The sequence below is a fragment of the Mirounga leonina genome, unplaced genomic scaffold (assembly GCF_011800145.1).
Source record: "Mirounga leonina isolate KUSES-001 unplaced genomic scaffold, KU_Mleo_1.0 Mir_448, whole genome shotgun sequence".
NCBI classification, from domain to species: Eukaryota; Metazoa; Chordata; class Mammalia; order Carnivora; family Phocidae; genus Mirounga; species Mirounga leonina.
The window spans coordinates 336,022-346,809 of NW_023270758.1; the positions used below are offsets into that span (position 1 = coordinate 336,022).

Consider the following 10,788-nt stretch of genomic DNA (forward strand, 5'->3'; position numbering starts at 1 on the left):
GTTCCTGCTCTCGCTGTCTCTCTCTGTCAAATAAATAAATCTTTTAAAAAAATAATAATATTAGATTAATTGATAAACAGAACTCAGAATTACCAAGTGTGCCTTTACCATTCATATATGTACCCCAGGGATGCAAAGAGCTGGCTCATACCTTCCCCACTAGTGCTTTCACTCAGCTATAAAACAAAGTATCGGGGGTCATCATTACAATAATAGTTCCACCATATCTGTATGCCCCTTGTGCTGTCCTGCAGACAACCCTGCCATTAGGTTTGCTTAGGGCTACTTTTGCTTTCTCTCCTGGCATTTTATTTGTCCTGAATTTGAGGCTGGCTTTATAAGCATGTTGACCACAGCATGACTTTCATCTGTTGTTGCTGTTGTCTGGCTTCTTTGCATTTAGAAATAAAATTTATCAATTTCATACCACAAATTATTTTGCACACAGTCCAGGAAAATCTACCAGTTGACCAGAGAGGTTATTCTATTTTAGAAATGATGTGACATCTCTGAAATCATTATGAAACTCTCTGACAGAGTTTTCTTTTTTTTTTTTTTAAAGATTTTATTTATTTATTTGACAGAGAGAGACACAGCGAGAGAGGGAACACAAGCAGGGGGAGTGGGAGAGGGAGAAGCAGACTCCCTGCCGAGCAGGGAGCCCGATGCGGGACTCGATCCCAGGACCCTGGGATCATGACCTGAGCTGAAGGCAGTCGCTCAACCAACTGAGCCACCCAGGCGCCCCTCTGACAGAGTTTTCTAATAGAGTGTACATTGGAGACAAGAGGGGGATGAATCCCTTGCTCAAAAAAAAAAAAAAAAAAAAATCCAGTTTTCAGATATTCATAGCCACATTTTCCATTCACACTTTGCCTTTCAGCTGCTTTGGTGAAATCATCACATTCACATTCACAGATGCTCTTGTCCCAACAGATCCTGGAGTCCTGTTTGCTAATTACGCTTCTGAGTTGCGGTGTTTGTACTACTATTTTTATCTTTGCTTTTACACTTCAATGAACCGCTCTTTAGTCATTAATCTATTTTTGTTCATCAGAACTGTAACAAAACAATAGTAACAACAAAAAATGCAAATTTTACACACATAAACAATAATAGGCAAATGATATAGCTAAAATAAACTACATCCTAGTAACTGAATTTTAACTATACCTTGCTAAGAGTCTGACCATTTTGAGCCATCGGCACCCTTGCACCATTATTAGGAACATAACGGACCTTGATAATTTTTCTTCCTTTTCAAATTTATAACATTCTGAAGCACCTATTTTCCTATTGCGTATGTCACAGAAACTGCCAAACAACTCGGAGACCATTTGTTTTACAGACAACTTGATCGCATTTTAGAAATACTGACCCAAAAGATAAAGCTTGAGCTCTTTGACGTGGTATGTAAGCCATCTAACAGTTATTAGCATATGTATGTGTGTGTGTATGTGGATGGCGTATAACAATGACAATAACAACAACACTTTCTCTTTACTGAGGCCTTAAATGATACCATGTGATCAGTGCCAATCTAAGCATTCCAAATGGATTCTCTTACTTCAAACTCAGAATAACCCTAGGAGGGAGGTGCTACTGTTGTTATTGTACATATATAGAAAGGGATTTCTGTATATTACAGAGGTACTTGCTCACGATCACAGAGATAGTAGGAGGCTGAGCAGGAATCTGGTCCCAAGCTTGTCTAACTCTTAATGACCACACTGTTTGGCATCCCCTCTTTGACCTCCCCTTCCTGTACTCTCTCACAAACACGCACAGCCTCCGTATGCTCCAGCCATACCACACTCCTTTCCCTTCCTCAGTGATCTTCCATCTGTGTCTGTGCACACTTTGCTTCCTCTGTCTGGGATGTTCTCTTCCATTTCTTGCCTCGTCACCTTGGTGAACTCTCACTCACCCATCAGCACCCCATTGAAGAATCTTCTTCGTAAGGAATCTTCTTCTTTCCTTCCACCCACATCCCAGGATTTTTACATTGTCTGTAATAGCCTACATTTTATTTCTTTCCATTCTCCAAATAAAGACGCAAAAATGTCTAGAGTGACAGCTGAGTTATTAAGAATTACAATATGACAGAACATAATTTACTACATTGTATCTGATTGTTCCCTGGTCTATCATTAGTTGACTCCACTTATTGACTTATGTCTCAATGAATAGGTAATTCCTCACCTTAAAAATGTTATTCTCAGGTGGTCAGAGAACAGAATTAATTCTCATTGTGTCTATAATAGCAACTAGTTAACTTCATGAGGCACAGAAAATATATTGTTTTACCCTCTCCAATTTACTCTCCAAGAATGAGACCCATGACAATAGGTAAAGTTTCTAAAATCACTATCTCTGGTAGATGATATTGCTTTATAGATATTCAGAAAATACAGTTCTATCAAGGTGGCAAGAATATATCTTCAGGTCTGCTAGTAATTAAGAAAGCTGTAAGGGGCGCCTGGGTGGCTCAGTCATTAAGCATCTGCCTTCGGCTCAGGTCATGGTCCCAGGGTCCTGGGATCAAGCCCTGCATCAGGCTCCCTGCTCGGTGGGGGACCTGCTTCTCCCACTCCCACTCTCCCTGTTTATGTTCCCTCTCTTGCTGTGTCTCTCTCTGTCAAATAAATAAAATCTTAAAAAAAAAAAAAAGTTGTAAGTTAATCAGTAAGAAGAGAAAGTAGAAGGTAGTGGCTTGGAGTAATGGTCCCTAAACTCATTTGAACACTCACTTCAACAGTATATATTTTGGGACTGCACCCCCATAAATGTGTGTATTTATTTATATTTTATGTATACATATTATTGTATGAAACACTCAGTATATTAAAAAACATTCATGAAATGGAAACTAAAAGAAATGAGGTAAGGAATAAATATAATTAGAAGTTCCACTATTTTCATTCCTCACCCAATGGGTCATCTGGTGTACCTGCTGGGATATATATTTGCACTATATTACTGAAGATCAAAAGTCTGCAAATCATTCTCTGGATAAGTACTACTAGCCCACCTGGTTCCAGATGCTGGGCTCTCCTCAGTGATCCCCAGCACCTGGATGGCCCCTGTGGACTCAAGATCCACCATGTGCCAAACATGGCCTGCCTACCAAAGGACTCCAATAATAAGCCTGCATATGGTTACCGCCGGATGGCCCACCTAGAATCTCTGGAGAGGCCAACTAGTGAAAAGTTTTGCCTGTTGAAGCCAGGGTGTAAAGACTGGAAGAGGTGCCTACTTCCTTAATTGTGCAGACACCAAAGCAAGACCACGAGGATCATGAATAATCAAGGAAACATGACCTCACCAAAAGAAACTAATAGAACTCCAACAACTGACCCTAAAGAAATGGAGATCTAGGAACTGTCTGACAAAGAATTCAGAATAATCTTCTTAAAGAAATTCTGTGAACTGCAAGAAAACACAGATAAAGGGGCGCCTGGGTGGCTCAGCCGTTAAGCGTCTGCCTTCGGCTCAGGTCGTGGTCCCAGGGTCCTGGGATCGAGCCCCGCATCGGGCTCCCTGCTCCGCGGGAAGCCTGCTTCTCCCTCTCCCACTCCCCCTGCTTGTGTTCCCTCTCACTGTGTCTCTCTGTCAAATAAATAAAACCTTTAAAAAAAAAAAAAACACAGATAAAAAACTAAATGAAATTAGGAAAACAATGCATGAACAAAATGAGAAGTTCAGCAAGAAATAGAAACCATTAAAAAAAACAAACACAGAAGTCCTAGAACTGACAAATACAATAACTAAAATGAAGAGATCAATAGAAAGCTCAACAGCAGACTCGACCAAGCAGAAGAAAGAATTCATGAGCTAGATGGCAGATCATTTGAAATCAGTCAGAGGAGCAAAAAGAAAAAAAAATGAAAAAGAATAAAGAAAGCCTATATGAATTATGTGATAACATTCAAAGAAACCATGCATTACTGGATTACCAGAAGGAGAAGAGTGGGGAAAAGAGGCAGAAAGCTTATTTAAAGAAATAATGGCTGAGAACTTCCCAAATCTGGATTGAGATTTGGACATCCAAAAAGTTAATAAGTCACCCTAAAATTTCAGCCCAAAATGATCTTCTCTAAGACACTTTATAATAAAACGTCTAAAATCAAAGAAAAAGAATTTTTGTTGTTGTTTTTTTTTTAAAGATTTTATTTATTTATTTGACAGAGAGAGGGAACATAAACGGGGGAGTGGGGGAGGGAGAAGCAGGCTTCCCGCCGAGCAGGGAGCCCAATGTGGGACTCGATCCCAGGATCCTGGGATCATGACCTGAGCCGAAGGCAGACGCTTAACGACCGAGCCACCCAGGCACCCAAAGAAAAAGAATTTTTAAAGCAGCAAGATTAAAAAAAATTCTCACATATCTGGGAACCCCCCTAAGGCTATAGAAGATTTTTTAGCAGAGACCTTGCAGGACAGGAAGAGTGGAATGATACATTCAGATTGCTGAAAGAAAAAAAAAAAACTATCAACCAAGAATAATTTACCTGGCAAAGTTGTTTTGAGAAATGAAGGAGAGATAAAGATTTTTCCAAACAAACAGAAGCTGAGGGAGACCGTCATCACTAGAACTGCCTTACAAGACATGCTGAAAGGAATTCTTGGAGCAGAAATGAAAGGACATTAATTAGCAACATGAAAATATATGCAAATATAAAACATATTGGTAAAGGGAAGTATATAGTCAAATTCAGAATAATACTGTAATATGGTTGTGTGTTAATCACTTAATTGTAATATAAAGGTTTAAAGGACAGAAGTATTAAAAGTAACTATCACTACCATAATATGTTAGTGGATCTACAATGTAAATGAGATAAATTGTGACATCAAAAACATAAAATATGGGAGGGCAGTAAGAGGGTTGAATTTTTGTATATGATCGAAGCAAATTATCATCTTGAAGTAGACTGTTAAGTCTATGAGACATTTTACACAATTCTCATAATAACCACAAAACAAAGACCTATGGCAGACACACAAAAGGCAAAGACGATCAAAGCTTACTACTATGGAAAATCATCAACTCACAATGGAAGGTAACAGAAGAGGAAGAAATAAATAAGGGAACTACAAAGCAAACAGAAAATAATAAGATGGCATTAATAAGTATTTACCTGTCAATAATTACTTCTACTATAAATAGACTAAATTCTCCAATCAAAAGGCATAGAGTGGTTGAATGGATTAAAAAACACAACCCAACCATATGTTGTGTACAAGAGACTCACTTCAACCTTAAGGACATACATAGTCTCAAGTGAAGGGGTAGAAAAATATATTTCATACAAATGGAAACCAAAAGCGAGTAGGAGTAGCTATACTTGTATGAGCAAAATAGACTTTTAAGTCAAAAATTGTAACAAGAAACAACAAAGGTCATTATGTAATGATAAAGGGGTTAATTCATCAAGAGAAGATAACAATTGTAAATATATATGCACTTAATATCAGAGCAACTAAACATTATACTAAGCAAATACTAACAGATCTGAAGGGAGAAACAAACAACACTACAATAATACTAGGGGACTTCAGGAGCTCACTTAAAACAACAGACTTGTTTATCCAGACAGAAAATCAATAAAGAAACATTGGACTTGAACTATAACTTAGCCCAAATACATGCAGAACATTCCACCCAATGGCAGTAGAATACACATTTGTCTGAAGTGCACATGAACATTCTCTAGGATAGGTATGTTCGGTTACAGAACAATTCTTAGCAAATGCAAGGTGACTGAAATCATACCAAGTATCTTTTCTGACCACAATGGTATGAAACTAGAAATCAATTACAAGAGCAAAACTGGAAAATTCACAAATGTGTGGAAATTAAACAACATACTCTTGAACAACCACTGAGTCAAAGAAGAAATCAAAAGGGAAATAAAAAAATATCTTGATACAAAGGAAAATGAAAACACAAGACACTAAACTCATGGGATGCAGCAAAAGCAGTTCTGAGAGGGAAGTTTAAAGCAATAAATGCCTTCATTGTGAAAAAAAGAGAGCACGCTTCCTAAAGCAAAAGAACCCAGCAAGTGTCTCTTGCAAAGGAGATGGTCACTTCTTGGGATAGCTTCCAGCTCTGGAAAATAAGCATCCTCAAGGGACCCTAGAATCTAACCATAGCATGTACACTTCTTTTATGAAGTCTCATCACAGCTATGACCAGATTCCCACAAGCTCCAATTTGTTTGTATTTAATATTTCCCTGTAGATGAAGAAAACTTTTTTTTTTCTTCCCCCCTTTGGCAACTAATGGTATATAAGCTGTCCCTTATGGGGCAGTGGGAAAGTAAGAATCAAAGTTTTGTGGGCATGCTGGCCATCAAGGATTTCATCAATATCCTGCACTATTACTAATAAACCAGTTTTGGTATAGATCTATGAGCTGTAAGAATGCAAGACAGAAACCTGGAGGGAAGCGTACCCACAGGACTTCTTTAATCCCTTGTATGCATTGCTTCTAACGCCAGCTTGTTTGATGTTGTCTCTTCATTAATTCAAAATAAGACCCACAGGCTGCCAGTTATTGACCCGGAATCAGGCAACACTTTGTATATCCTCACCTACAAGAGCATTCTCAAGTTCTTCAAATTGTTTGCCTGTGTTTCCCAAGCCAGAGTTTATGTCTAAGTCTCTGAAAGAGCTATAGATTAGCATGTAGGCCAACACTGTTATGAGTCATGCTACCATCCCTGTTTACATGGCTCTAGGCATTTTTTTTTAAGATTTTATTAATTTATTTGACAGAGAGAGACACAGCGAGAGAGGGAACACAAGCAGGGGGAGTGGGAGAGGAAGAAGCAGTCTCCCTGCCGAGCAGGGAGCCTGATGCGGGGCTCGATCCCAGGACCCCGGGACCATGACCTGAGCTGAAGGCAGACGCTTAACGACTGAGCCACCCAGGCGTCCCGGCTCCAGGCATTTTATACAGCACTGATTTTCAGCCCTGCCAGTGTTGGATGAGAAAGAGCGTGTGGTGGACATCTACTCTAAGTTTTATGTTATCAATTTGGCAGCAGAAAAGACCTACAATAACCTAGATGTGTCAGTGACCAAAGCTCTACAGTGTTGATCACATTACTTTAAATGTGTCCTTGGGGCTCCTGGGCAGTTCAGTCAGTTAAGTGTCTGATCTTGGTTTCAGCTCAGGTCATGTTCTCAGGGTTGTGAGATTGAGCCCCGCAACAGGCTCCATGCTGAGCATAGAGTCTGCAGGAGATTCTTTCCCCTTTTCCTCTCCCTTCCCCTCTGCTCCTCCCGCCACTCACATGCATGCACAAGCACTCTCTCTCTCTCTCTCTCTCTCAAATAGATAAATAAAATCTTTAAAAATGTCCTCAAGTGCTATTTGCATGAGACTTTGGAGACCATCATCAACAGGCTGGTGGAACCAGAGATTTACCTATTTGTGGTGGTGGATAAGAATGATGCAGTCAAGGAAATTGTATCACCATCTGACATTGTTCAGGACTTGGTGCTCACAGGCAAAGACAAAAAATCCTGACCTGGGGAAAGAGGTCAGACAGCACCAGGGGATAAGCCCTACTCACTACCCACCCTGGGAATCACAGATGAAATCCTAAGAGAACTATGACTATTCCCTGCTCACGAGACCCCTACTCTTCTACCTGGAAGCTGGGGAAGGTAGGAAAGAGGAAGGAGAATGGATCTTAAGGTGCCCTTATCCTCACAATACTCTTGAGAAAAACTTTCAGCCTAGCCCAGCCTAGCCCCTGTCCTTTCAGACATAGTCTCTTTTTTGAGCAAACTATGGGTTCTGTGCCCCTGAAAAAAAATTTTGGTCTCTAAGAGATTCCCAAACTTCACCCAGCCCTTAACTCTGCCTTTGACTCTCCCCTAAGATAATAGCACAACAAAACTCTTCATAAAGATATTTTTATTCATCCTGTTTCATGCTGTATAGTGACATTTCTTCCCCTAATAGGAATAGGGAGAATGGAGGGGAGAGGGGCATCTTTGGGTTCCTGTGCTGTGTGCATATGAAGGGGAATGGGAGTTAGGTGGAGAAGGATGGCAAAGTGGCTAGCTGAGGTTATTGCTTTTCATGGCAATCCTGATTAAAATGACAGGACCCGAAAACAACAACAACAACAAAAATCACAAATAAAAAACCTAACTTTACCCCTTAAGGAACTAGAAAAAGTAAATAAGCCCAAGGTTAGCAGAAAGAAGGACATAACAAAGATCAGAGCAGAAATATATGAAATAGAGGAAAAACAATAGAAAAGATCAACCAAATTAACAGCTAGTTTTTTTTTTAAATATAAACAAATTGGCAAACCTTTAACCAGACAAAGAAAAAAAGAAAGGACCCAAATAACTAAAATCAGAAATGAAAGAGGAGACATTACAACTAACACCACAGTAATACAAATGATCATAAGAGACTACTATGAACCATTATATGCCAACAAATGGGATAATCCAGAAAAAATGGATAAATTCCTAGAAACATACAACCTATCAAGACTGAATCATGAAGAAATAGAAAATATGAATAGACCAAAAACAAGTAAGGAGATTGAATCGATAATTTAAAACCTCCCAAGAGAGAAAAGCCCAGCACCAGATGGCTTCACTGGTGAATTCTAACAAATATATAAAGAGGAGTTTACATCAATCCTTTTCAAACTCTTCCCAAAAATTGAAGAGGAAGGGACACTCCCAAACTCATTTTTTGAGTCCAGCAGTACTCTGATACCAAAGCCAGATAAGGACAACACAAGAAAAGTAAACTACAGGCCCATATTCCTAATGAATATAGATATAGATATCCTCATCAAAATACTAGCAAAATGAATTCGGCATATTGAAATGATTGTACAACATGATCAAGTGAGGTTCATTCCTGGGTTGCAAATCGATAAATGTGAATACCACATTAACAGAATGAAAGATAAAAATCATATGATCATCTCAACAGAGGAAGAAAAGTATTTGACAAAACTCAACATCCTTTCATGATAAAAACCCTCAACAAATTGGGTATAGAAGGAATGAACATACCTCAACATAATAAAGGTCCTATATGACAAACCCACACCATACTCAACAATGAAAGGTTGATTTCTCACTAAGATCAGGAACAAAAGAAAGGTGCCCACTCTCAGTACTCCTGTTCAACATAGTACTGGAAGTCCTAGCCAGACCAATTAGGCAAGAAAAAGAAATAAACGGCATCTAAATCAGAGAGAAAGAAGTAAATCGTCCTTGAAGATGTTATGATCTTATACATAGAAAATCCTAAAGACTCCACAAAAAAACCCATTAGAACTAATAAATGAATTCTGTAAGGTTGCAGGATACAAAATCAACTTATAAACATCAGTTGCTTTTCTATACAGTAGCAGCAAATCATCTGGAAAAAAAATCCCATTTAAAATGGCATCAAAAGGAACGCCTGGGTGGCTCAGTTGGTTAAGCATCTACCTTCAGCTTAGGTCATGATCCCAGTCCTGCAATGGGCTCCCTGCTCTGCCTGTTGCTACCCCTGCTTGTGTTCTCTTTGTCTCTGACAAATAAATAAAATCTTCAAAAAATAAAAAAATAAAATGGCATCAAAAATAGTAAAATACTTAGGAATAAATTTTAAGCAAGGAGGTAAATTTGCTGCAAATAACAAGACACTGATGGGGCACCTGGGTGGCTCAGTCATTAAGCATCTGCCTTTGGCTCAGGTCATGATCCCGGGGTCCTGGGATCGAGCCCCGCATTGGACTCCCTGCTCTGCGGGAAGCCTGCTTCTCCCTCTCCCACTCCCCCTGCTTGTGCTAACCTCTTTCGCTGTGTCTCTTTCTGTCAAATAAATAAATGGAATCTTTAAAAAAAAAAAAAAGACACTGATGAAAAAAACTGAAGAGGACACAAATTAAATATATCCCATGCACATGAATTGGAAGAATTATCGTTATTAAAATGTCCATACTACCCATCTGTAGATTCAAAGCAATCCCTGTCAAAACCTCAGTGGCCATTTTTTACAGAAGTTGAAAAAAGTCCTAAAATGTATATAGAACCACAAAAGATCCTGAATAGCTAAAGCAATCCTGGGAAAGAAGAACAAAGCTGTAAGACCAAAACATACTTCTTGATGTCAAGATTTATTACAGAGCTGCAGTAATCAAAACAGCATGGTACTGGCATAGAAGAAAACATAAGCCAGTGGGATAGCACGAGAGCCCAGGAATAAACCCACACATACACAGGCAATTAATACGTGAGAAGGGAGCCAAGAATACTTAATGGGGAACGGACAGCCTCTTCAATAAATGGTACTGGGAAAACTGGATATTTACATGCAAAAGAATGAAATTGGACCCCAGTCTTACACTACTCACTAAAGTTTTCTGGAAATGGATTGAAGACTTAAATGGAAGGCCCAAAATGTACCAGAAGAAAACATAGGGGAAATTCTCCTTGACATTAGTCTTAGCAACGATTTTTAGGATATGACAACAAAGTATAAGCAACAAAAGCAGAAATCAACATGTGGGACTACATCAAACTACAAAGCCTCTGTAGAGCAAAAGCAACAATCAGCAAAATGAAAAGGCAGCCTATAGAATGGGAGAAAATATTCGCAGATCATATATCTGTTAGGGGTTAATACCCCAAATACATGAGGTTAATACCCCAAAAACACAACGCAATAGAAAAAAAATCTGATTAAAGGATTTGAATAGATGTTTTCCCAAAGAAGACATACAGATGGCCAACAGGTACCTGAAAAGATGC

The 10,788-nt window shown here is 39.0% G+C and overlaps 1 pseudogene; it reads left to right on the top strand.

Annotated features, from left to right (window-relative positions):
- Nucleotides 1-6,092: 6,092 nt before the first annotated feature.
- Nucleotides 6,093-6,757, top strand: LOC117999110 (annotated as a pseudogene).
- The last annotated feature ends 4,031 nt before the right edge of the window (nucleotides 6,758-10,788 follow it).